This window comes from Stegodyphus dumicola, chromosome 9, assembly GCF_044657685.1.
Source record: "Stegodyphus dumicola isolate Sdum_Otavi_A_Nest chromosome 9, ASM4465768v1".
Lineage (NCBI taxonomy): Eukaryota > Metazoa > Arthropoda > Arachnida > Araneae > Eresidae > Stegodyphus > Stegodyphus dumicola.
This window is the reverse complement of record NC_140776.1, coordinates 112,338,748-112,364,500: the sequence shown is the minus strand read 5'-3', so window position 1 is coordinate 112,364,500 and position 25,753 is coordinate 112,338,748. Positions and strand designations below refer to the sequence as shown.

The 25,753-nt window shown below is 33.8% G+C and overlaps 1 protein-coding gene across 6 annotated transcripts in view; it reads left to right on the top strand.

Annotated features, from left to right (window-relative positions):
* The window catches only part of LOC118185025 (uncharacterized), a 221,106-nt gene that overhangs the window by 85,573 nt on the left and 109,780 nt on the right, over nt 1-25,753 (top strand). For all 6 annotated transcript variants that reach the window (XR_015043065.1, XR_015043064.1, XM_085823921.1 and 3 more), the window contains one exon: nt 12,948-13,029. The gene's annotated coding sequence lies outside the window, so the exon portion shown is untranslated. The remainder of the gene's footprint in view (nt 1-12,947; nt 13,030-25,753) is intronic.

Here is a 25,753-nt window from a genome sequence, read left to right as displayed (position 1 = left end):
TTCTTCCAGCCGAAATTACTCACCTGCATTTCTTTCTATCAAGCAACGCTCTGAGAAAAATCCCATCGCTTTCAACTCTTCCACCTTTGAGCCGTACAATAGAGACTTTACTATGGTTGAACTAAAGAGAGCTTTGTTGCAGACACATAGGTCTTGTCCGGGTCTGGATGGCGTGTATTATGAAATGCTAAAGCATCTGTCCTATAAGTCACTGAGTGCCCTTCTCACACTTTACAATAGAGTGTGGAAGGAGCATACATTTCCCAGTGCATGGAGGAGAGCTATTGTCATTCCTATTGCGAAGCCAGGGAAAGACCCGAGGAATCCCTCGAACTATCGGCCAATTGCCCTTACCAGCTGTGTTTGCAAACTGTTTGAAAAGATGGTAAACAGCCGCCTAGTCTACTTCTTGGAAAAGAATAATATTATATCGCCTTATCAAAGTGGTTTTCGAAAGGGGAGAACAACCGTAGATAATATGCTCCTCTTAGAGACATCCATTCGAAAAGCTTTTGTAAGAAGAAATCACCTTGTCTCAATTTTCTTCGATATAGAGAAAGCCTATGATAAGGCATGGAGATACGGTATAATTCGCGATCTTCACGAGAGTGGCTTGCGCGGCAACCTACCAATTTTCATTCAGAATTTCCTGAACGCTAGAACTTTTCAAGTAAGGATAGGCTCTGTTTTGTCTGATGTTTTTGAACAAGAAGAGGGTGTGCCTCAAGGCTGTGTGCTCAGTGTAACTCTTTTCAGCCTAAAAATAAATTCTGTATTAAAACAACTTCCTCCCACCATTTCAGGTTCTTTATATGTTGATGATCTACAAATTAGCTGTAGAGGTGTGGATATGAGACATGTAGAGAGACAGCTCCAGATCGCTTTGAACAGGATCCAGGAATGGGCAAAAAGACAAGGATTTACGTTTTCGAAACAGAAGACTGTGTGCGTGCATTTTTGTAAAAAGCGAGGTCTCCATCCTGAGTCGGAATTATACCTCAATGGGTCTGTAATTCCAGTTGCACCTGAAGTAAAATTTTTAGGGCTGATGTTCGACCGAAAATTGACTTTCCTTCCTCATGTCTTAAACTTGAGAAAAAAGTGTACCAAAGTTCTAAATATCTTAAAAGTCCTGGCGAACACCTCCTGGGGTGCAGAGCGTTGCTCCATGCTTCGCATTTACAGAGCTCTAATTCGCTCTAAACTGGACTACGGCTCAGTTGTTTACGGATCTGCCCGGTCTTCAGTGTTGTTAAAACTAGATCCTGTTCATCATCAGGCTCTGCGGATTTGTTCTGGAGCCTTCAGGACATCTCCTGTGCAGAGCCTTTATGTTGACTGTCACGAGCCATCATTCCGTTTGAGGCGTGAGGAGTTGTCTCTTTTACGCTATTTTAATATTTTATCTCAACCTGACCATCCTTATAACTTGTGTATATGTGAAAATAGCTGTGACCTTTTATTTGAGGCACGTCCATCCTGTGTGCCTTCTTTTCCTGTTAGAGTTCGTCCCCTCATTGAAGAATTCTCCCTGTTTGATATTTCCCCACAGGCAGTACAGCATTTTGAAATTGTACCTTGGGAAAATGCACAAATCCACCTTCTTGACATTTTCCACAATTACGGAAAAACAACTACTGATGAGAGCATCTACAGACAAATTTTTGCTGATCACAGGCAGAGTTACAGGAGTTATGTTCCCATATATACGGATGGCTCTAAGTCAGCTTGCCATGTTGGCATGTCATGTATAATTGGTGACCACATGGAAGGCAGACGTTTACACGACGCTTCCTCTGTCTTAACCTCCGAACTGACTGCCATATATTATGCGCTTTTGTACATCTCAACGCTGCACCATCGAAAATTCATTGTATATACGGACTCCTACAGTGCATTGAAAGCTTTAGAATCCTTTTCTAGCACTGAGAATCCTGTGATAGTGGATGTTCTCAAGTTGAATATTAAATTGACATGTCGTGGATTTGAACTTCTGTACTGCTGGGTCCCCGGACATACAGGAATAAAGGGCAATGAGCTGGCGGATATCGCAGCGAAATCTGCTGTTGAAATGTCGGGCCGCCTCATCCCTTTTAAAGATATCCGTTGTGTCATAAAAGAGAAGATCCGAAAGAAATGGCAGCAACTTTGGGACCTTCAACTTCATAACAAGTTGAGAAGGGTGAAGCCTAAAATAGAGCATTGGGATACTACTAGCAATCGCAGGGAGGAAGTTCTTTTGACTCGCCTTAGAATTGGTCACAGGAGAGTGACACATAACTACCTTCTGAAAGCTGAGAACGAGCCTATTTGTGCAACTTGTAATGTTTGTCTTTCAGTTTATCACATTTTAATTGAATGTTCATATTTTAATAATCTTCGTGAGAAGTATTTTAATAGCTGCGACCTGCCTCTCGACCGTTTAATCGGAAGAGAGGTCAATAATAATTTGTTTCACTACCTCAAGGAAACAGGTTTCTATTATTTAATTTGATTTTTGTCCTGAGATTTTATGTTGGAATTTTAATTAATCAGATGTTTTAGGATTTTATATCTATACTGCATCTCTCATTATCAAAGTTATAATCAGCATTTTCATCCCATCATTTTAATATCTTTTTACTTGCCTCGATTTTAAAAGTGTGCTGTTGTCTTTATATTTTTTGTTCCTTTAGTTTGTATGTTAAAAAAAGAATCCTGTGTTTGGCGCATATGGCCTATTGAGCTTTGCGCCATAAAACTACTACTACTACCTAACGGCTGTTCTAGATATTAACCTGATCTGTGACGAGTTAAGAATAATGTACACTACGGTGGGGGGGGAGGACAGTTCTATATCTCTTTTTACTAGGCCTATTGACGAAATTCAACTTGCGTTTTTTTTTTTTTTTTCCATATTTTGAAAGCGCAACTTAGGATATACAGGGCTTGGACAAAAATATGGAAACACCTTTAAAAAAACATGTTTCTTTGCTTAATATGGTGTAGGAAACCCGTTGGCATCCAAAACAGCTTGCAGTCTTCTCGGAATGGATAAATACAGTTCCTGTATGTTTGCCAAGGGAATATTATACCATTCTTCCTGCAAAACGGTGGCAAGTTGAGATAACGATGTTGGCGGTGGATAACGAGAACGCACTTTCCGTTCCAATGTAGACCACAAAGGTTCGATAATATTCAGGTCTGGTGACTGTGGTGGCCAGGAGAAATGGGACAACTCATCCTTGTGCTCAGAAAACCAGTCCTGGACAATGTGAGCTGTGTGAACAGGGGCTTTGTCGTCTTGGAAGACACCATCATCATCGGATAACAAAGTTTGTACCATGGGATGAACTTGATCGGCCAAAATGTTCACGTAAGTCTTGGCAATCATGTGCCCTGACACAGTTATCATGGGGCTAGCAGAGAACCACGATATGGCTACCCAAACCATAACAGAATCCCCGCCATGTCTCACTCTTGGCAACAAGCAGTCTGTATTATAGGCTTGAGATGGCGTTCTCCGGACGTAAACTCGGCCAGAAGTGGGAAACAATGTGAAAGAAGACCACTCGTCAGACCATATTACTCGCTTCTACTGCTCTATAGTCCAGGCTTTATGACTTAAACACCAACTTTTCCTGTTACGGGCATTAGCATCACTGATGAGTGGCTTCTCAATTGCAGCACGGCCAGCAATTCCCTGTTTATGAAGCTCCCTTCTAATTGTTTTGGTACTCACAGGGTTCGGTAACACAACATTCATTTCAGCAGTAACTTTTGCAGCTGTGTTCTTCTTATTTTTCGTCACAATTGCCCTTAATGATCGTCTGTCACGATCACTCAGGACACACTTTCGTCCGCGTTGTGATTTAGCAGATGATGTTTTTCCGCTTTTCAAATATGCGGAATAAATCTTCGATACAGTACCTCTTGAAACACTAAACACCTCGGCTACCTTGCTTACGGAAGCACCTACCATGCGTGCTCCAACAATTTGCCCACGTTCGAAGTCTGTTAACTCTGACATAATACAATGACAACCTCACATAACAGTACTCCGACAACAACTGAACTGTTTAGCACATTTACGAAGTTGTATAGGTGGCGTCAGTAGTCAAAAACGCCAGCGCCACCTACATATTTCATTAAAATCAATCTTTCTTTTCAAACATGCATTTCACAAGGTGTTTCCATATTTTTGTCCATCCACTGTATATTAGATTCATATACAACATTGTTCTAACGTAAGTATTTAGACACAAAATTGGCCTTTTTTCTGAAATAACATACCAATTTTTTTTCCATATTTCGATTCAACGACTCAAATTATCCCAAAGTGTCAAGTTTTGTGAAAGTCTCACGAATAGTTTTTAAAAAATTAGCTCCCAAAATTTTAGCTCCTCCATGTTAACTGAATTTGATATATATTTATTAATATCTCTTTTTTATTAAACTTATTTGATTCTTCTTTTCATATTTCGAAATTTAGGTTCATTCCAAATAAAATCCCCCCCCCAGTTTTTGTGATTTATTTTTAAAATTTATATTTTTAAATAATTTTTATAAATTTTTCGAAAACAGTTTCGAATTATAACTATAAAACTTTTACCATTTTAAAGTAGATGTATTTGTAAGCATACAAAAAAAATTAGAATTTTCTATTCAAAATGTCCTAAGATATACGTGAATTAACATATTGGCGCATTTTGAAATTTGACATACTTCTTGTTGAAAGCGATAATAATACAAAATGTGCTTTGTTAAAATTATTTGAAAGTATGAATGATCACTTTTTCTCCCGCTCGTGTACAATGTAAAAAGGGAAAGGAAATTAGGTTGCCATATATTAAGGACTTGGTCAAGTGAATTATTCTTGGCGCAAACTGAAAAAAGCGCGCCAAGATAAATTTTGAATTTCTCCGTAAATTTCACACTAAATTTTACAAAATTTAATATCTAGGCATAATTTGAGTCGTAGAAATATGAAAAAAAATTGGTATGTTATTTCAGAAAAAGTCCTATTTTATGTCAAAATACCTATGTTAAAACAATGCTATATACAAATCTAATTTATATCCTAAGTCACGCTTTCGAGACATGAAAAACGCAAGTTGAATTTTGTCAATTGGCCCAGTAGAAGAGTGTTTTTTTTTTCCCCGCAGTGTACTATTGCTACAAAGAACTGAGCGAAGACCTAAACTTATTTATTAGCATAGTAAACGAGAAGCTGTTCATATTTTCATTCAAATCCAGTTCGCGAAGCATACAGAATGCTATGTAAACATGGCAGGCATCTTGAATTTTGATAGTTTCCCGAGCCCTTGTGCATCCTTTTAATAATAAAACGTGTTTTTTCAATTGCGTATACATAAACATGTGCGCTTTCGAATACCGAAGCTTTGAAAATGCTACATGCATCGAAGAAGTGCTTTCGATTTTTGAAAGTCATAGCATTTATAGTTTCTCATAATTTCGTTGGCAGTTCCCTCTATTTTGACTTTTATTGCCTATAATTTGATTCGCCAGACCATTCCTGGATTCGCTTGACTTGGAATTCTGGAGCTGCTGAGTTCTCTTTTCTCTTCATCTTCTAATTTTTTCAAGGCAAACTATGTAGGGTCGTGGGTGTAGTGAACCATGTAAATCGTAGCTCGTAAATTACGTGAAAGAAATATAAAAGAACTGGAGAGAAAACCCAATCGCGTCAAAACTCTCACTGCCTGCGCTCGTAAGATATCGCGATGTAGCATCCGGTTGGATTAATGCCGTTGCTTTCTCTCTCTCTTTTTTTTTTTTTTTTTTCCTTTTTGCCCTTGAGGGATAATTTCATAAATTACTTTTATTGCTAACACTTAACAGTATAGCAGACGCTCTAATTAGGAGGTGGGCCCCAATTGTTTTACCGCTTCCTTTCCGTCTAGAGTTTTCCACTCAGACACGTGAACGGCTAAGGATGTGTTGTCCGAAATTGGAAACTGTGGTTGCTGCTTTCTTATCTCCATACCACACGAATTAATGACGCTCGCCCCTAATTTCGCAACGACTCTGTTCTAAGCATGAAGGTAGGAAGTAAGACCACCATGGTTCTAAGCATATGCTTCAGATTTTTATACTAAGGAAAGTCAATAATTAAGCCACAAAAGGCAATTACAAAATAACCTAACGAGATATTCACTTGAAGGCTGTTTTTATTTCTGGATACAATCTTCATAATTATTTATACGCTTGTTTATGATCTTTTATCTACGCTTCAGTACCACCAGCTGCATAAAATTCTTTGGGTTCTTAAGCTATTTTAAAGGTTTCCATCTTGAGTATCCTCATCATCTGGTATTTTTTAGTATATCATGATTATTTGTGACTTACTTAATGAGTTTCCCTTGTACCAAGATTTGATTTTATTGAAAGAAGGTGATAGTGTGTAGAACTGCCGATGTCGTTTTGTAAACATGATTGGTTCCGAAATGCCTGGACATCCTAAGAGCCCCTTTGCTGGCAGGATAACTTATCAGCGTTTGAATGAACTGCCAATATATATACTAATTGTACACTGCCGGGGGGGGGGGAATTGGACAGTTCTATATTTCCCATTCTACTGAGCCGATTGACGAAATTCAAATTGCGTTTTTCATGTCTTGAAAGCGCGACTTAGGATATGTATTAGATTTATATATAACATTTCTGAAAATATCTATGACAAACTAAGGCTGCTTCTTTGCTTAATTTAAAATTTTACGTTAGTATAGTCTCTTTCAATGAAGGCTGCCTTCTGAATATCAAGCAATTTCCAAAATAAAGTATGAATAGTTTATAAACAAACTTATGCATGAAAGGCATTATGAACAGTCCATAAACAAACTTTTGCATTTTCTTAATTATAATTTTGTGAAAGTACTTATATGTTTCTATTGTTATATTTATACACTAGTGCTCCAAATTTAAACAACTTATCAGATTTCGGCTATAATTCCTCAAAAATCAACTTTGAGACATGAAATTAATATTACAGAGTCACAATGTAGTACCTAAACGATAAAGAAACTGTAGAAGCAAAAACATAAAAAACTGAATAGGATGCATACAGTAAGGAACGAATAGAAAAAGCCTTTATTGACAGAATGGCGCTGGTACAAAAAACTGTTTGTCCAAGCGGGAGAACAACTTCCCTAAATGAAATGGTTGCGTCGCAAAATCTGTTGATACTCTGCACCAAATTATCTAAAAGTTCTTGGGGTAAGATTTCATTATTCATGAAGCATCTGTTTCAATTGTTCCTAGAGAATAAGATCGTGCCGCCAACCGTCTCTCTTAAGTATCCCACACATGTCCAATGGGATTTAAAACAGGGTAGCAACGCTGGCCAATCCATTCTGTGAATACCTTCACTTTCCAGAAGCTCTTGAATAGCATGAGTAGAGGCGCAATTGGAGGCGAGATTTTTAGAAGCAAGAAAAATGTGCGTCGTTTAAAGAGGGAGGAGAAAATTAGGAAATAGTACTTAACTCTGCGGAAACCTTGTTTTCTTCAATCATCTGAAAATATTTATTTTGACTAGAATTATATATGAATTTTACTGGAAATCGGGGAAAGTCTGACCGTTGCAACCAAGTTTCATGATATTACCGATAACTTTATGCAAGCTTACGCGGAGGTACCCCGAAATTAAGACACAAGGTGCTCGACACCCTTCTGAAGTTCAGCATATACCACGAAGAAGCGCATCCTTCTTTAAGATTTTGGGACTTTTTGTGGAGATCCAAGGAGTGGCTGGCACCCTTCTGAAGTTCAGGCTATAGTAAGATGAATGCAACTTGCATCAAATTGTCGGGACAGCCCATGCTAAGGCCTTAATTTCAATAAATAGTCATCGACGTGCATAAAGATGCTCGCACCCTTATTTAGTTTATTTTATGACTTGGACAAAGCAACTTCTGTCAAAGTGCCGTGTTTGTTGAAGATGCCCTGGTATAAAGATGCCGGTGCTATTTATTCTTAAGTTCATTGAGGTGCTGGTACCTTTATACTAGAGTGTATTTGTTAGGAGTCTTAGCTAAATCCCCTAATAAAGCTACCGGCGCCATTATGAAGTTCAGTTTATAACTTCGAGAAAGCAACTTTATGATGGCTTTTGTTTTGGGAAACAATCGCCGACTTCCATAAAGGTGCTGGCATCTGTAGTGATAAGGTGGGCCGATAGCCATTGGCACCTCGGAAAATTTCCCGAATTCTCGATAGCCCTATCCGCGACTGCTGAAAATTGTAGGTAAATTTTGTCGTTTTATTATAGTAATTTTAATTATATGATCGCCGACTTTGCTCAGTAATTGTCTTTAGCAAGTGATAAAAATCTGAGTTAAAGTAATATGCCGAATAACGATTATTGGAGGTGTTAGGGCAACAAAAATCAGCGTAATGTTCATAAATTTGCAGGACTAGTTTCCAAGGTTTAAATATAGAAACCTACTTGAGTTGCAGAAGGCAGTGGCGTAAGTAGAGTTCGTGTGCCCCAAAACATATTTCTGAGCCTCACTCCCATAATTTACTATACTCCAGAAAACGAAGGGAAAGTCAAAGGCTTTTTACTAATGATGACTTTGGTCAGGGTTAAATCAATTGTTAAGCAGTATCCTTCTAAGCGCGTGCTTACAGGGTCTCAAGTTGGAAAACGAACAATACAATTTTTTTGCAAGTAAAATTACGAAGTATTCTTCTCTCAGTTTTCTGTTTCTCTATTTTTTACTTTAACAAAGAGGGAAAGTTTGAACCTCATTGCTAGCATCAGTTGAATTTTAATCCAGTTTTCCTTCTTTGAGGGATCTGATTTTTGTGACGTTTTCTTTTTATCTGGCATATCGAGGACGAATAAATAACTGTATTGAGAAACGAAGCATGCCATATAAAATTCAGAATTAAAAGGACACATGTGAAATATAGAGTTAAAGATAGAAGCCCTAGATAAGCAGATTTTACATAAAAATTTATTTTAGCTGATTTTTCATAAAAATTTGTTTTAAACTTTGTGCGAAATTTGCGTCAATCTAAAGTTTTTTAATCATAATTATTATTATTTACTCTCGTCAAGAAATAAATAAATGACCAGTTAAATTGCAGACTAAAAGATAGATAGCATAATAGGTCCCCCCAAAAGGGGGGGGGAAGGATGATGATGTTAATTTTACAACGTAATTTATTTAACTCGCAAATATGTACAAAAATGTACAATAAATAAAATAAAAAATAAATATATATCTATAAGCCTTGTGTGATACTATGAAGACTTGTACGAATATTTCTATGGAAAATTCCAGAGTTCTGAAATATTTCTTGTTGATAAAAATAAATTTCTATTAACCTGTTATGTTACTTGTGCATCCAATCTATTACGAACCCGTACGCACGCAACAATATAAGTAGAACAATTCCCATAACTTAACCTTTCTTTCTTGAAACGTAAGCTAAAATTAGCTATTATTTTTTTAAATGTTAGACATCAAAATGGTATGCGACCGCACGAAATGACGTAGTCAAACATAAATTTATTTTTAATAAATTTTTTAAAATATCTGCTTTTGGTTTCACATTTAAAATTGTTTGAAATTGATTTGATTATGCATGTATGTATGTATGTGTTCCACCGAATTAATAGTCTGAATTATTTGAAATTGTGTACAACTTTTACTCCATGGTATTTTTTAGTATTTTTGCAATGGGGTCGCAGTCACCCGTGGTAAAAGTAATTGATTGTCTATTTCTTTTTGATACCTTTCTGCAGTTACTCAACCAAGGAGCAAAATCTACATTTTTGAGTCAAAGTTTTCAAAACAGTCTGATTTTCATTTACTGGAGACTAAATTTACCATTTATGGCTGTTATTGACTCTTGAAGAGTCGTTAAATTATACCTCGCCATTGTTTATTGTGTAAAGATTTACAAATTTATGAAAACAATGCGAAAGAGCTTAAAAAAAGCGTTTCTTTTTCTAGGTTTGAGGTTCTTTGTTATTTAACCCTCTTGAGTGAGTTTTTGCAACGTCTTTATGACCTACTGAAGAAGAATAGTGATGCTCATTACGTTGAGAAATATAGCTATTCTTTTGTTTATGTTTATTTCATCTTGGACGCTTCTGAATTCTACAGTCGATTGCCTGCTGTGACTACTGAATTCTACTAACCAGAGAAACCTCATGTGACGAACCCCCTTCTGAAGAAGAACTTCTGTGAAAGTGGTTATTATTTCATAGAATATAAACACTGTATAGAACATAAGATTATTAAATCTCATATGCCGATCACTTTTCGAAGGTGACTACCTACAAAAATGGCAGTATTAGATTACTAACCGCTTGCTACTCCAGCCACCTAAATAATATTTTAATATGTATGTAATAATTTAGGATGCGAGAGAAGAAACAAATTATGTTAGCCATGCAGTAATCGAATAATTTTAATCATGTTGTAAATGATGCTGGCGTGTAAAATGCGTAATTGTGTAGTTGCTGACAAACGAAGCCTTTGTGGATATTCAACAAACTTTATTTCTGGACAATGCGATTCTTTAGAAGCATATTTCTTTAATACACATCATTATGGGTGCAATTTGTCTTCATCACACTGTTGTACCTTTTCCACATCTTAAATAAATACAATGGATGGAAGTGAGAGGTAAGCGAGCGCGAAGCGGGCAAACAGGAAAGTGCGGTGCATTCAGAGAAAAGCCTTGGAGTAAGTCAAACGATTTTTGTTCCCCCAAAAATTTTTGATTTCAGTTGAAATCTTATTCACTGATTGGCTGAAACATACCTACTTTGTAGTGTTATGTGAGATTGTTTGAAGTGGATTAATTTGAAATGGCGCAGTTGAGATTGAGCAGCTACTGTTTTAGGACAGAAGGGAGAAATACCGAAATTAAAGTGAAAAATATAAGAGGCTGTTGCCTATTAAATTCAGAATATTTTTTATATTACATAGTCCTCCCACTCCCCACCCTCCAAAGAGAAAAAGCTTGGCTTTTCTCTGCGCCCCGTCATTTTGTTCATGAACTCTGTCATGTTAAGTATACAAAATGATGCATAAAAATGTAAATTTAGAAGTCATACTAAAACCTAACGTTATAAAACACATAAAATAAAATAAAAGGCCAATTATTAAGCTCTTTTTCTCTTAAAATGGCGATTTTAAAGTTCTTCAACTTTCCTTCTCCAAATATTATAAAAATTGTCTTATGTTTAGCGTCCCAAATTTTCCAAGATACAATTATAAAAGTTTATAGCTCTTGCAAATGCTCATTTGAATACCGTCATAAGATTTTTACAGCACTGTGGTATTCAATAGAAAAACCTAAAAATTTCGTTTGCTTATTCATTAAATTATATTAAAAATAGTTATTTACTCATTAAGAAATAATCTGTAAGATCTCTTGACTTTTATGATAATTCATCCAAGAGCCTGTAAGATTAACAGGAGAGTTTAAAATACAGAAAAACGTACTTAACATGTTTAATTAATGAATCAGTTAGTGGGTGTGAGTGAAATTTCAACCAATATAATAAATTAAAAAAAAAAAAAAAGTCTGAAAGGTTAAGACTTTAACTGTCGCCCAAAAGGATTTGTTGAGATTTTTTACGCTCTCACTGAGCTAGCAGTCTGACAGTCGGCTGTTACATTCATTCCTACTAACCCAATGTTTTGTTTGTCTTTTAGCTTTATTTTTAAGCATCATTTTCTTTGCACTTACGCCATATGCAAATCAACAGGAAAATTACAAAAATATTGAAAGCAATATAAGAGTAAACGTTTAGAATTCCCGATGCCGCGTTAAGTGCTGGCAAACAGTTTTCTTTTCTTTCTTTCTCTTTATTTATTTATTTATTTCTTTTGGGGGGGTCTCCCTTCAGTTTTTTTCTCAGTTCATCAGGTCAGTGTTCAGTTTTCTTACTAAAGATGATTTTACAATTTTTTTTTTCTTTTTAATATTAACATTTTGTGTGTTTACTTTATTCATTAAATATCACATTCTGGGCGCTTATGCCACATAAAATCCGATTCAACGGCAAAATCATAAAATATTTAAAAACAACATATGTTTAGAATTTCTGATAAACAGTTTCGCGAGCTGAAAATATTTTTTCTCTCCGTACAGTGTATGCTTCGAAATCGTTGAGTTCGTTGATCAAAAATTCATTAAAGTTTTGCGAAATATGAATTAGATAATAAAAAAGATTCAAAATTCAGGCTTCCAGGTGCTCATGTTCGGATAGAGAACTACGTTATTCAAAATTTGATTGTTCTATGTACCGGTGTTTCTTCACAGTGCTAGAAACATGCATATTCACGAAAATTCTTCATTATTTAGTTTCTTTAAATATAATACAGGGCGATAATATTTGGTGACAACAATTTGAAAAGTGATACGCCGTTTACAGCGATTCAACGAAAAATGCAGTTTCGGAACAAATATCTTATTCGGGACTAATGTCCTTTTCGGGTTAATAACTAAAATTTATTCTTCAATTAAGGTAAATTTACGGGTTGTAATTTGGGTTAGCGTATTAGCTATATTAGACGACAAAAAAAAAAAAAAAAAAAAAAAAATTCAAAATTAACAAAATCTGTTGCTTAAAATTTTATTTAGCATTCCCTAAACATTTGATTGAACTATATTTTTGTTAAAAATATTGAACAAAGTTGTCAGACAAAGTCTCAACAGGGTTATCTTGACCTGCAATTTGTGACTGCATTATCAAAATTTCCGCACCTTTATCAGGATCAGATTTCTTCAACATGCTTAGTGTGAATGAACATTAGAGCGAAATTTCTTGCAATTTCTTTTTGGTTTCTTTTACTATTGGCTGTAGTCTAGTTTCATTGTGAAACAGTTAGACAGTGTTTAGTATGTTAATTTTGATATTAGTTTCAATGTAAAAATGCATTTTACATGTATTTGAAATTTTAACGTTTGTTTTGCAGAACCTGGCTGTCACAATCTTATGATGTGCAGAGGACTGGCTGCATTCTGTTTGAATCATATTCAGGGATAGATCTTTTCCAGGTATTTATTTTTTGTGTATAAAGTCTGTTTTTTTAATAATGCAGTTTTTTTACAAAGTGAATAAACCTAATAATATAAACTGACAAAATTTATTGTAAAAAAGTACTTTCATTCTTCTTTTAAATTGGTGGATAATATGGATCTACTTAATTTTATTTCAATCTCTTGAATAGTTTTCCATCAAAGAATAGATTTGTGTCTGATAATATACATTTTTCGATACTTTTTCATGTTTAATTTATAAAACGTATTAAAAATAATAAAAATTTAAATAAATTGGTAATTAACACTTTCTATTCTTTTTAATATTTAATTTATAAAATATTTAAAAAATAATATATATGTATTTTTCAAGTTTGGGAAAGGAGGGCGGGGCGATAGTCGTCTAGCAGTGGTGAAAGTGGTACATGGTGTCAAAAAGTTGAGAACCACTAATCTAAATTTATCGACCGCCCTACTACTTGGTCTAGTGTCTAAATGTATTCTCTTAAAATATTTATTTCCCTCTTCCACTTGGGCCATCTCTATGTATAATCTCTACTGATGAACCATATTAAACTTTAAAAGAGCCCTTTTGGGGTGACCTTTAAAACCTTTTTAAACAAGTCAGAGGTCTTCCAATTTGGTCCCATTCCAGTACCTCAATCTGTAATATATTTTTATTTATCAAAGAATTTAACTTCCAAAAAAAAGAAAAATCTACAACAACGAGAATTAAATTACTACAAGCACATTTACAAATAAATAGATGATCTTATTTGAATACTCCGAGATTTATCCAAATTGCCTTACACTTAATAAAACTAATAATTCACAAAATAGCATAGACTATCTAGATCTTCAAATCATTAACTACAAAAAAATTTTACTTTTTGACAAAACAAGAAACTTCAGTTTCAATACTAACAAATTAATAAATTCGAATTCCAACATATCCAAAATTTTGCTCCTTATTAAAATTCTCAAAAATAATCTAATACCTAATCAATTTATTAACCATTGCCTTAAAAGAGCAGGCGTTAAATACTCACTCTAAATCATTTAACTGATAGGGATATGATAATTTGTTCCTAAACCTGAGAAGGCGGTATAAGTTGGATGACTATCAGTTGAAGGATTTGTACATAGTGTAATTACAAAGCTGTATATAATGTAAAAGCTAATTGTCTTCAGACTTATGCTGTTACTAAAAAAAATGGCCCTATTTCATAATCTTTAGTCTGTCAAATAGCTCTTTGACAGCGAAAATTTCTTTTTTCCTTTTCTTAATTTCTTCCTCGTTACGACGCGACAATTAGCCAGAAATTAATTAATTTCCATTCACTAGTATATTCAAAATTTTAACAGACGGTTTCACTCACATAAAACTCCACAACATACGTCCCTCAAGCATTCCTAGTCATGCCCACTTCCCACTAGAAAGAACGTAAGTTAATTAATGCTTTTTCTGGCTTTTTATATATTCATGTACATTCCCTTTTCTTATTATATATATTTTAAATTTAAATTTTTATTTTTTGATTTGTTTTTGCAAAGATTGCATTACATTTCTTATATTTCGTAATTTTCTAATGTTTATTTCAATTATTTTGAGTTCCATTTCATAATGCCAATTTCCAGTGTTTAATTTTTTACAAATAGTTTTGAATTAAAATGTATAAACACGAGGGTGTCGGGGGACAATTACTCCAGTAATTTATCAATTTTACTGCATAAATTGCTTTTCACTCAAAATTAAATTAGCGAAAATGCTTAATCAGAATGAGTTCTTTGGTGCTCTGCATTGGTTCTTGATCCCTTCAATTCGCGGAAATATTTGGCCTAACTTAAATTGCCAGTTTGGCATCGCCTTATTCCTTGAGTAAAGGACGAAACACCTTCGTATTTATTTCTTAATTATTGTACATTGAACGGGAGTTGGTTTGTTCCCCTTGAAAAGTCAACTAATTTCCGATCAATGGCAATGATTACTTGCTCTTAATTTAATTACTTGCTTAATTTAATTTTAATTTAATTTCTTTTTACAATTGAAATTTTGTTATTCATGATTTAATTTAAGTCCCCGTTAAACATTTTTAAGAATTTACATTCAAATTACTTTAAAACAATTTTCGGAATTAAACTTACTAACTATGCATTCACTCTTTTTAGATAATTCTACTAAAATTAATCTTAGGAGATAATATAATCAATATTTCTTTAGTAAATAAATTATATATATATATATATATATATATATATATATAATTTATTTACTAAAGAAATATGTATATATATATATGTATAGCTTGGCATCAGTGTTCAGGCTTGGTTTTTGCAGAGTGGTAAGGCTAATCCAAATGAAGAGGCAAGTTGATTTAGCTTTTAATGGTACATCTTTATTCCATAGCTTTAATTCAATTTTTACCGATCATGCTTTACTTCATATGAAATTCTCTAGATCACATATTCAATAGTAGTTTAAACTAAGTACGACTAAAGTTAAACTTTATGCGTCATTACTATTTCTAACAAAGAAAAGATAGATCAAGCAGCAGCGAGATGTATAGCACAGGAGGAGAGGCGAGCTTCTGATGCAAAATGGCACGCATTCAATAGTAGCGGTTATGTAATAGGCTAGCAAATTCTAGAAGGTACTGGTCTAGGGGGAAGATCCTGATTTGCAGAAAGTTAATTAAAGGTTGCGTTTTCGCGAAAAGCAAAGCCATCGTATTTTTTTATCTTTTACACACACATATATATATATGCACGTTTGCTTCTTTCACTGTTGTAAAATATCGGCAACTAGAGGCACCCAGTTTTGATCACGCTATGCACTTCGGAAGCTGAATTTCTATTTTATTTTTATCCCAAAAAGGTTGTTAGTCTCGGAATAGGATTTTGCGTCAAATAACTAAATAAGTCGTTTCACTTTTCGTTCGAGTCTGTTGTCAGTCAGCAAAACACAAGATATTTATTCTTCAAATTTAATCTGTGTGTCTTAGATTTACAAACAAAGTTGTTTGAAAGCAATACATGCAATTCTTGAGAATATTCGTATCTTACTTTTAAATTGGATTGATTTAAATAATAAAAATGCATTTTATTCATGATCTATCAGATTAAAAATATTCAGTATTTTCAGTAAAGTGACGTCATACGAGTATATTTTTATTGCTTATTTCATATTTTGTAATATCTTAATGAATTTATGATTGATAATCAAGGATTTGAAAGCGAGCACTGACACGTAATAAAACATTTTTATTTCCAGTTTTCGAGACTGTCTATTGGAAATTCTAAAGATGTAAATTTTGAGATATTCTAAATCTATTCTATATGTATTTAAATATTTTGTGCTTTTTGCCGTTGAATTGAATTTTATGTGGCGTATGTGCTCAAAACGCAGTATTTGATAAAGTTAACACGCACACTTTAATAATAAAAAGACAGGAAAAAAAAAAGTTTTATAAGCCGTCGTACTACTAAATCCCATTTATATGGTGAACTGAGAAAAGGCTGAAAAAAGTGGGAAAAAATATATACCAACATTTAATGCTTAAAAATTTGTTATTTTCATGTTGTAGTGTAAGTGCGAAGAAAACATGAATGAATTAATGAAGCTGAAAAAAAAAAAGGGGGGGGAGGGTGAGCAGGAATGATTGCAACAGCAGACTGGTAGACTTCGAGCGCAGCGAGAGCGTAAAAAACTTAACAAACCCTTTTAGTTGACCGTTGAAATCTGAAATTTTTCAGATTTAAACAAAATTTTTATTTATTTATTTGTTTTATGATTTTTACGCGAACTTAATGAACTTTTATTAACAAACTCGCCGCTTTAAAAGCAGTGTTTTCCCTCTTGGCAAAACATAAGATAGTTATATCAAATAGTTTTCCGATTAAATAAGAAATATAACTATCTTACGCAGGCAATTTAACAGAAATGTTTTGCGTATATAGAAATATAACTATCTTACGTTACTCAATGCTATAGAAGTTGCCTTTTCAGAAATATAACTATCTCACGTTACGCAGTTTAATAGAAATGTGTTGCCATTGCCAGAAATAAAATACTTGTATTCTCTACGCACCAGTGTGTTGCAATTTAGCAGAACCTGACATATTTTTCTTTCTCGTTTAATCTATTATTTATTAAAAATCAATACATAGATTTGAAAGCAGTAATCAGATTTCTTCAACTGTATTAGTAATAATTACTTGCTGGACGAAGTTCATTATGAACAGGCACCCAAAAACTGTTTTCCAAAATCACAATTACGAAATTTATACTATCTCCCAACTGAACACTTGGGGTCCTAGATAAAGGATATTCGCAGTTCCTAATAAAATGTCTCGAACTCAGCTAATACTGTGTAAATGATGAACACGACTTGATTTCAAAAGAATTTGGATGAGAGAGAATACGGGCCTTCTCGGAAGTTATTTTATTTTTGCGTGCATAAACAAATTGGTTGTTACTGTTATTACACGCGATGGCGTAGTACGTAATTTAATTTTGTGAATGTTTAGAATAAAAACCTTATAAGAGAGTTTGCGCATATTCATTAAACTTTTAGCACGAAACTGTCTTGCTGTTCCACACGAGAGTTTACGATATTTTCTTATCATGTAAGAGCGAAATGTTATAAGAGAGATACTTGGAATATAATTTCATTCAATCGCTGTATTTGATATTGCGCGTATCGAATTCGCATTATGCGGTGTTTTTCTGTACGTTATGAACATGATACCAAGTTACAATGGATTGGAATAACTATACATGTTTTAACTAGTTCAGTGTTTGTATCAATTAAAAAAAATCCAAGCATTATTTTGAATGACTCAAATTTACTTACCATTTAATTCAAAGAATTATGCATTGATGAACTTTTTACTATAGACGGATATAAGTGTGTTTAGATTTAGAAAGATTCGAATCTGAATTGATGTTTTGCTCTTTGAATTCGCGCCATAAATTGATGGCCTTGTTCATTCAGGCTCTCATTCGTAAGAATTCTCCGAGTAGGTGTATTTCGAAATGTTAACTTTTGTTCACGAATGGGCTTCTAAGCAGTTTTCAAGGTCTTGAAAATTCTATTTAGTTTTATTTGTACATTCTAGAAAACAGTCTCATGCAACAGAAGCAATAATCGTTTGTTCGGTAATAGTCGACGAATGCTACGAATTCCAGTCTTCCATTCTTAGTGTAGATGTATCATTTGCTGCTTCGTGGGGCAATAGCGCATCCAAATGGAAAAGAATGCTGCGTGGAAATCGGCTGCATTTGACCACTTTGCGGATAAAGATAGAAATAATAATAATAATAAGTAGGAGAAAAAAAAAAAACTAGTTTGTGCAAAAAACTTTCTCTTTTTTGCCTTCAAGTAAGAAAGCGCGCTTCTTTCAAGGATTTGAGTTTCTTGTTCGCGCGTTTTTCCTTGTCGTGATAGCATTAGCATTGCGTTATCGCGGCTAAAAGCACGCACGTAATACCACGATGAACGGACTGCGAATTCGTAAACTACCATTTCTGTGATGATCAGGATATTAAAATTCTTCCCTGTTCTATCTGAAGGATTTTATACACTGATGTCCTTTCTCTTTTTTATGGAAATTTATAAATGATGTAGGTAAGAAAATTCTTGCTTGATATTTAAATAGAATTTTTGGTATTGTGAATTTATTTTTTATTTTTCTTTGCTGGAATGTAATTTCTGATTTGAATTTTATTAACCTCACTTTTTTTTCCTTTTCAAATATTGCCACTAAATGCTATCGCCATGTATTATTTTTGGATAAAAAACTAATTTTGGACAAATATCGAAATCTAATACAGTCATTCGGTTCCTGTACTAATATTGCGAAAGTTTTATTATGGAAAAATAAAATTATAAGAAGTTTGATAAGGGACTGACATATTTTGTATATTTGATTTTAAAATTTGCATTTTTTGATGTCATTTTCGACTTGCATTGAGAGATTGGTTATTCAAGTTAGAATAATTCCAGGGAATAAGTTAAATTGAAATGCAGTCCAAAATGTGTATAATTTAATAGGTGGTGTAAGGAAGTAATGAGATGCCTACATCATTTTTTTAAATGGTAGGAATTTAGTTAAATGCACTGAAAAGTATTAAAAATTGAAAATTTCGTGGAAGTGGTAGTCATGATAAATTTTGATCAGTTTTCAAAGTGGAATTTGAACCGAAATATCATTTATGTGGTTGTGGGCAATGGGTTCATTGCTTTCGCTTTTGAATATTTACCCCACAAAAGAGGCAGATGGTTTAGTTTGAATATGGAGGAGGACTCTAGCATTGCACTGGAGAAAGGCTACCTTTGTGGAAGCCTTTCTAAGAAAAACTTATTCGTATTCACGTTACATATAGGAAAAACCACGAAACCTAACCTTGCAGCCAGTCTGTTAGCCTATGATGGAACTTCCAGTATTCAGCCGCCTTAACCACTCGGCTAGTATTGGGATTAGCCGAATGAAAATAGTAATTTATAATAAAAGTTCACGAAACACAACACAATAAATAAGTAGAAATAGTTGAACGAAAAAGCAGATATAAAGCATTAGCCTCTTTCGCTGTCAGCTGCTTATAATAGTTATTATATAAGAAAAATGTTTTCGACGAATCCAGCTAATGTGAATGTTCATTTCAATAATTATAAAATACTAGCTGGACTATAGTCAGTAGTCCAGCTAGTAATAAATAATTATCAAATGAATCTGTGTTTATTGCTTTGAAATTTTTTAATTTGTTCATTAATAATAGAATAAATTTGAAAGAAAAATTAAGTACTAAATTAACGCTTTGCCGAAAGACTGCCGCATAGACGTAAAAATATTTAAATTCGGGTAGTGACAACAAATAACTTTCAGATCTCTGCGATCATTGATTCGAAAGGCAAATAATTTGCGTTTATCTGCGTTGCGTGGCAACACACTTTTTTTTATATGGTTGAGTTTTCTGATTAAATTTGAAATACAAATATTTCACTCTTCGCTGAGTAACAACTCAGAGCTTTTATGCCGCTTGAATTTTTAATCAAAGGCTGTTTAAATTTGCACAAAATACAAAAATAAATAAGTAAATAAAAATTTTAAATTCAGGCTTCTATGTGCCCGTGTTTGCATGGAGGACTACGTATGGATGAAATTGGGTAACTGCAGGCGCCCCCCGTTTTCTGCACTGCGTGGAGCATGCATTCATACATATAAATTCTTCGTTATTTAAAAATAAAGGTAACTATTTTAAGTGGCTTGTAAAAAAAAAAATAATAATAATAAATAAATGCAAAAAAAATCAGTTTTGTTAGGAGTGACAAATAGCCTTTAAAAAACATGCTGTCTCGTCTTATCGGTAAGAAATGCTCTGGTATATATATACTTTTAAAAATTTTCAAAAACCGGTAACCGTTTTGGTCTTGTGTTGTTAAGTAATAGTTGAAATGCGGCATTCCCGAGCGCACGAAATGCATCAAAAGGAGTTAAAAATTGCTTTTATTCTTGTGAAGTTTATTTTCGAAAGGCGGAGAGAGGGGCTTTGTTCTGTGCGCCTTTTATAGGAGAATAAATGGATGCGCATCGAAACTTGTGCTTGGACTATAAAATATTAAACCTTTTCGTTTTCCAAAATTTTCTACAGTACTGAAGCGAAATTCCTGAACTTGAAAATATTAATAATGAATAATAATGGCGAGAATTAGCTTGATTAATAAAAACAATAATCATAAATATTAATAATGAATAGTAGTAACCGATAATAATAATTATGAATAATAATGAACTTGGAAATGTTAATAATAACCATAATGGCTTAATACAATGGTCTCAAACTGGCGGCTAACCGGCTGCATACAACCTCGAGGCAATTTTATACGGCCCTTGGATAAATTACTATTATTTATTTGTTGCAAGTACGGTATTGCAAAGATTTTAAGATTTTATTGATATCCGAGTTTACGTTATTTTCATTACCATTAAAAACGAGCATGAATAACGTGCTAGAAAATCTGTAAATGTAGTTAATTAATTTAGAATGTGATATAAATTTTCTTCAAACATTTGAAAATAAAGATTTATTAACTTTTTATTCGTTCTTTTCAAATAAGAAATACACTCAGTTGTGAATTATTGCACTAAGAATAATCGCTTTGTTTGAGAATGCATTTTTATGCGAAGAGCTTTTTTTCCTACAGTTGAAAATTAGAAAGAAAAACCCGATTGATTGAGTGGATCAGCAGTCCGTCATGTATAGCTTCTGTTCAAATTTCGAGCCCGAATAGCTTTATTTTTTTTATTAACATTGAAAGATCTTATGTTAACTCTTGCCTTTAATTGCTCGAAATAGTGATCTGTCTATTGATAACAATGCAACGCGTCCGTGCCGCAGGAATGGAAACAATTAGTAAGATTAATGGAAGTAATGGACACGGGCATCGATATAGTAGAAGACGCTTGATATGATCACCTAAATTCACTGCTGTTTTGTTAATATTAACCGAATGGTAACATTCAACTAGTAGAAAGTTTCATATTAACAATGGAATTTAACTCATCTAGTATAAAAATATCAAGAAATGTATAAATAAGTACTTTCACGGAATTTTAAATAGAAAAATGCCAAAGTGTGTGTATTAATTCTTGATAATGTCTTTAACTGTTATTTATGTTCACTGTTCATGACATTTCCGGAAATTATTTGGCTGATGCTCTAATCTTAATACTCGGATAGCATCTCTCATTCATTGGTGAAAGCATGCAAATGAAAGTTTAGAATTAGTCAAGAAAAGCAACTTAAGTTTGGCGTAGATGTTTTCATAGCATTTCCTTTTCTTTCTTTCTTCTTTTTTTTTTCTTTCTTTTTCTTTTCTTTTTTTTTTTTTAAAGGAGCAGGCCAGGGGGTGAAAAGTGGCAGAAATTTTTTGCTTCTGAACAAGAGGAACCTGTGTTCGGTCATCCTCAAAATCAATAATTATTCAAAATCTAAAACAAACTAATGTTATATGTTTTTCCCCTTAATTTAAATGGTTGACTGAAATCGAAAACAAACTGTTTGGCAACGTAATTCCTCACTTGACGACATTTTTCTGGTTTTGGGCACTTTTTATAATCCATTTATTACCGTGGTTCTTACCTTTTTAACCCCATGTACTCCTGTAACCACTGCTAGATCATTCCGCCTTCCTTTTAAAAAAATACGTCATATATATATTCATTTAAATTTACGCTATTTTTTTATTATTTTTTTTTATAAATTAAACAATAATAAGTATAGAAAGTGTTGATAGATACCAAAATTTGAATGAAAGTTATATTTTATATTCATACATTAAAACTAAATACGTAACAAATAAATAACAGGCTAACAATATTTCTTCCAGTAGCTACGAAATTCATCTACCCCCACCGTGGCGGAATCTTCCGTGGGTGAGAACCTGTCCGTGGCGGGGCTTCGGCAAATAATATCTGATTGATAACATTAACCGCGATTACATTAAGCGGAGTCGACTGTATTTACTTCAGTAGAATTTAAGAATATAATTCAAAGTAATGGGCAAATGTTTAACATCTTGTTGTAGTTCAGATATAAGAGTCATGTTATGGAGAGACTACTCTAGACTCACATGTGGGCCAGTCGAAGAGCTGAGCGTTTTTCACTCCTGTCCTTAAAAAAGCGAATGAAAATTTTAAGTATATTTTTGAGTAATCTTTAATTTTCTGTCACCGTCTTTTTAAATTCTTCCTAAATCAGAACTGTACTCTTTTTCTTTTTTTTTTTTTTTTTCGTGTCATTTGATAGAGGAAACAGAAGTAGATTGCGTTTCCTGTTCTTGTAATAAGCAGAAACCCCGTGTCCTCGTTTTGACTTGGATACTAAATGCGTTAGGATCGGTCATGATCCTTCCTGCTCTGGATGTCTCGCTATCGTGTTATAATTCTAAAATTGGCTTGAGGATCTTTCACTGGGACATCCAGATGACTCTAGTCGTCTGAAGTGCAGTTACTTCAACAAGGAATAAATACGTAAAAGTTTTTATTTAAATATCACAGAATTAGTTTACCAAAAAAAGGGGAGGGAATAATCTTTCGCGTTTTAAAATAGACGAGAAACATCCCAAAGTATAATATAAAATTAGCAAAACAACCTTGCGTTTTGCGTAGATTTTAGTCAAACAGTTGCCTAAGGTTGCTGCTTTTCTAGTACATCATATTGCGTAATAGGGGAAAGAAATGAAATAATTCTGTTTACTAAATTCATCTACAATTTTATATCATGAATCATAAAAGCGTCTGGCGCCCTTGATAAATTAAAAAATAATAATGCCTTATAAATTTGAAAATGCAATTCAAATAATAGAAAACTTAAAAACGTATTGTTTATAATACATTTGACAGTGCAATTAAATTAATAGATTTCATTATTTAAGCGCCTCGCGCTTTTATGATTCACAGTATAAAAATGTAGATGAATTCTGTAAAAAGCATTATTCAGTCTATTATTTTCATGAAATTGTATGATAAATCATTTTTCTCTTTTTACTGCAATCATTATCATATCCATTTTAAATAAAAGTTTATTGCATGAAAACCTTTTTTTTTTTTTAATTGTATTTTATTTTCTGTTTTTTAGTCTCGGGTACACATTGTCGATGATGAATCAGGTGATTTTTCAATATGACTTATACATTATTAGTTTTTAGTCATTATTGAATCGCAAAGAATAAATTATAAGAAAATGACGTAATAAAGAAAAATAACCACGTTATTCAGAGAATGAAGAAATGACTTTGAATATTCAGTTTCAGAAACTAGGTGTAATAACAATGTTACTTAACGTTCATTCTCTGGCGGTGTTATGTGCAATTAAAGAAGTTCTGCTCGATGTTCTATAATGCGTATTCTTAGAACGTCCATTTCAGCGTAGAACATTGGTGCTTTTTTCGAAATATTCCCTGCAGATGCTATAAATTACGTTTTACGTGACGTGCTAAAGTGGTGTGTGTTACAACCGTGTTATTAGGATGTACATTTCAACGTGCGGCACTACAACTTTTCGGAACACTGTCTGAGTGTACTCTGAAGTAGGTTGTACGTGACCTGTTAAAGTGGCATGTGTTGCAACCGTGTTTTAGGATTTACATTTCAACGTACGTCAGTAATACTTTTCTAAACATTTCCAGCATGTGCTATAAAGTACATATTGCTCACGTTGCATTTAGAAGCATTAACTTAGCTTTCAGGCAACCACCTTGAACAACCTTAGTCGATGATTTTTATTCTGCTGTGGTATTTATTCGTTATAGAAACCATATATATTAAATATTTATCGTAAAATTAGTTTTATTTGTATAAAATGTCATAAAAAGGTATTTATTACCAAAAATAGTATAAAACAATTACTTAAAAATTATATAGTGCATATTCATTCAGAACGATCTGGTAGAACGTCGTACACGTTACATTCCTTTGCACGTTACACGAGAGTACTACTAATATTTTTATCGGACGTGCTATTGTCCGTTTTAGAACTGTAATATGATTCAGAACGCGTTTATGAAACACTTGGATTGACTTTCTCTGAATGTTCTGGTGTTAGTCGAGTGCAGGTAATAGCCTATACTTCTGACAATGCAATTCGATTATTAAGTGTCCTTCTTTAGACGCCCACGCTTTTATCATTCATGGTATAAAATTGCAGATTTTTACTTAATAATAAGGCAAAGCTTACCCAATACTAAATGCCTTGTGTTTTTAAAAATAAATATAAATTTTCGCTTGGTAACTTAATACTATTACAAAATTAATTGAATTCGAAGTGACTGTTGTTTTCAAATATAAATATACTCCTTGTAACATGTGCTAAAAATTTGCTTTCGAATGAGACAGGAACCATTTAGTTCGCAGAGCATTCTGTAATTCATAAAAGTAGTTTCCACTTGAAGAAATTTTGAGAAACGCTAGTTTGGAAGATTTATAATTGGTACACGGACCGTGGACGTATTCCTTAAAAAAATGAAAACTGAGAATCTTTAGTTCAAAAGATAAGCTAGAAAAAAAAAAAAAAAAAAATTCGCAACGTCGAAGGCCTCTTTGAATGTCTCTGCATTCGTTACCTATGACCTCGCAGAGACTTATGACAGAAACGTAAAGATTTTCAGGCCATACTATCGAGGTATCTCTCACAGGGATCAAAGAGGTAATGCAGGCTTACCTTAGGTACACTACCCGACATTGAAAAATGTAACACCAAGAAGGAGTGACCCAAAAATTATGCAAATTTGGAGTTAGACGCACGTCACCTAATTATGCGAATGATGTGAAATGCGCAGCTGTCTGGCGCATGTTGAAGAAGATATAAGGAAAGGAACCTGCAGAATGTTCAATTCTCGTGCCGTTATTTCTGCTAGGAAAATCATAGTATGAAATTTATTCTTGTCTTAGAGGACGCGTGTAATAGCAGAGAATGCCAGGCCGCCGTCAACAAAGGCAGTTCCAGCAGACAGACAATTTTGCGAGGGGCATGTTGATCGGACTGAGAAAGGCAGGTTGGTCCTACTGCAAATCCCAGCTTACACACACCGGAACGCGCCCAGAGTGCAACGGCTGTGGCGATGATGGTTGGAATTAGGAAATGTGACAAGTTCGAGGGGTACCGGAGCAGACAGAGCACGCATGGATCGAAGCATACGCCGACAAGCGGTGGGCACACGCAAGCCACTTCTACCTTCATTCT